Genomic DNA, 2877 nt, shown 5'->3' with positions numbered 1-2877 from the left:
CTGACCGCAAGTCAGAGACCACTATGATGACACACCAAATGGTTGGATGGATCCTTTTTGTCTTATTCTAATGCCTTTTGGAAAGTAATAAAAAAAAAAAATACTGAAAGTAATCAGATTACATTACTGAGTTTGGGTAATCAAAAAGTAATGTTACTGATTACAATTTTGGATAGGTAACTAGTAACTAACGGATTACATGTAGAAAATAACCTACCCAACCCTAGAGGGAGGGGATGGTGCCGGTTGTTTGAGGGCTAAACTTGTCCCCAGGCTCAACCTCAGCCCAGGCTTTGATCACTGGACCCAGTGTCATTAGGAGTGATTAGGAAGTGACCAATTCGACTTATTTCCAATGGTTTTCCAGCTGTTTTCTGATCTCTCTGAGTTCCAGGGAAATATTCAATGGTGGACCATAATGTTTAGAAGATCCCATATAAGATCACAACTTTGGTCACCTTAAATGGATGAGGTTTGGGGTGTTTATACTCTTTTTCTGCCATTGAAATTCACAATATGATTCATGAGAGAGATGTTCTTTTATATGTACTGAAAGAGTCAGTTGATTTGCACTGACATACAGTATGCCTGACCTTCATGATCTATTTTCCTTTTACTTGTCAGGGTTCATTGGGTCTGTCTCAAAGGGTCTGTCTCTTCCCCTTGTAGCATGAGCCTGTACTGGCTTGTCCTAGTGGTTAGCGCGGCCTTCTATGACCTCAAACTCTACATTTTGATAGGTTCATGCCATCTTATTGCATTTTCCCTTGTTTTGCACGCACTGTACTGTCACTTTCAAGCATTTTAGAGTATTGGTCAGCCAATATTAAATCATTTATATTCACTGTTGTTTTTGCTTAGGAGTAGGTTACTTACTAGTTTACTCCCAAATAGGAGTAGTGTGAATAGCAAATACCTGAATGAACATGTGAATTGATCCTGAACAAAAGTATAAGTCCACGTCCACAAGAAGGGTAGGAAAATTATGATTTTGAAATAAATGTTTATTGCTTAACTAAAATGATATAATTGAAATACTTTTACATTTCACTTGGCATCCATACCAACATATTCACTCACTAGCTAAGCCCATAACAGTAATATTCAATTATATGCACATACATTATTTACATTTCAACCAACAAACCATCTACACAGTCACTCATATGTCCAGCAATGTATTACACACACTTTGTCATACACACATAAAAAATTATTATAAATACAAAACATAGAAAGCATAGAAAATGTTTCACTACAAACAAAAAGAAGAGACCAGCACAAGGCCAACTTGAGTTTGCATGACAAGGTCCTGAGAACATAGGACGTTGTCAAGGAAAATGGCCATATCCAGTTTAAAGGTGTGTTGACGTTGAACTGGTGTAAAAAGAATCACCTCAGTGAGGCCACATGCAGCCAGTGACCTGGCCCTTCCTGGCTTTCTGTGGCTGTCTCAGGTGAACACATTGGGTCCTACTAGACCCTCACCATGGAAGTAACATGTCTCCTGTGACCTGCTGCACTGTCCGTCTCCCTTGTCTAATCACACCTGCTTGTTTCCAAAACAGTCAAGACTAGCTACCTCTCTGAATTCTCTCTGAGTGGATGGGACCTGTGATCCAAACTGTGTGAATGAACCTCCAGCTCTTCCTCCATATCTTCATCATCCTCAGAGCTGGAGTCATCATTGTAGAAGTGGAGAGTGGCTTGGACAGGGAAACTGTCCAAGACCATCTTCCCCAAATGAGACACATATTCCTCAGTCCTGGACTTGGGCATGAAGAGCCTACGGATCAGATTACTGTATTAAGTATTTTAAAATACATCTGTGTTTTACTATTCAAAGAAATTAGCATACCGGTATACAAAAATGGTCTTCATGAAAGTGATAACATCAAATCATAAAATGTATTCGAAACACAGGTCTTTTCCCCAAATTAGTCTAAATGTAGTAACAATTCCAACATACTATCTTCTCTCAACTGCTAACAGTCTACATACCTGACAGGGTGCTGGAATCCATGGGCACCTTTGGACATCTGTCTGGTTCTTGATGACACATTCCCTTGGACAAACTAAACAGGACAAGTAGGCATGTTCATTTTCAACTCAAATGAATAAACCTATACAATACCAAATACAGCATTTCTAAGGACCTGTGTCAGTAAAGTATTGAATAATCTTGTTTACTAGGCTACAGGTTTCTTGTGATGATAGGTTGGATGAAATTTAATTACTTCATAATCTAATAGTAGGCCTAAAGTAATTGCATTATGTCCTTACTTTTTCTAGACATCCAGTTTCTCTATGACAGGGAATCCATGGTCTCCATATCACTGGAAAACTGCAATAGTAGAACATTTATTGAACTGGTTTTTATTTCCAAATTCCAAACAGGCTAAATATAACGTTCATACCTTAGGAGTGGCTCTTCAGACTCCCTGTATCTTCCCATGCATCTCATTATTTGGTCTTTCACTGTGAGCGACGGCAACTGCATATCCTGACCAAGAGGGAGTTTCTTCTGTCTTCGACTGACTCACTACCTGCAAACTCCTAGACTGAGGGATACGGTCAGGTATGCTGTTTATCAAGGCTTTCCCATCTTGACTGTTCACTTGAATAAACAAAAGTGGATTTGGGTGGGGGGAGTCTTTGAGATCTGTCTTCGGCTGTCAAATTGCAGGTTCCCTTCCTCCACTGAATTGAAGCTTTTCAAAGATGGATCATGAAAAGTTAGTTATTCAGATAAACAATATTTTTTTGTTATCTTTTTCATGTTGTTATTGAACTTTAAGGCCCTGGCTGTCCTTCCATTTATTTTATAGGCCTATCCTATAGTTCTTGGTAAGTTTACTGGTAATATGCATTTGTACT

At 38.9% G+C, this 2877-nt stretch overlaps 1 long non-coding RNA gene across 1 annotated transcript; it reads right to left on the bottom strand.

Annotated features, from left to right (window-relative positions):
• Positions 1–1058: 1058 nt before the first annotated feature.
• Positions 1059–2543, bottom strand: LOC139568250 (uncharacterized). Its single transcript, XR_011673554.1, has 4 exons — positions 2418–2543; positions 2284–2344; positions 2002–2075; positions 1059–1786 (listed from the first exon to the last, which is right to left on the bottom strand). It is a non-coding gene; the product is annotated as an uncharacterized lncRNA (long non-coding RNA).
• Between the last annotated feature and the right edge of the window lie 334 nt (positions 2544–2877).

Source organism: Salvelinus alpinus, chromosome 1, assembly GCF_045679555.1.
Source record: "Salvelinus alpinus chromosome 1, SLU_Salpinus.1, whole genome shotgun sequence".
In the NCBI taxonomy this organism is placed as follows: domain Eukaryota; kingdom Metazoa; phylum Chordata; class Actinopteri; order Salmoniformes; family Salmonidae; genus Salvelinus; species Salvelinus alpinus.
The sequence above is the reverse complement of the archived record's forward strand: the minus strand, read 5'-3'. Positions and strand labels throughout refer to the sequence as shown.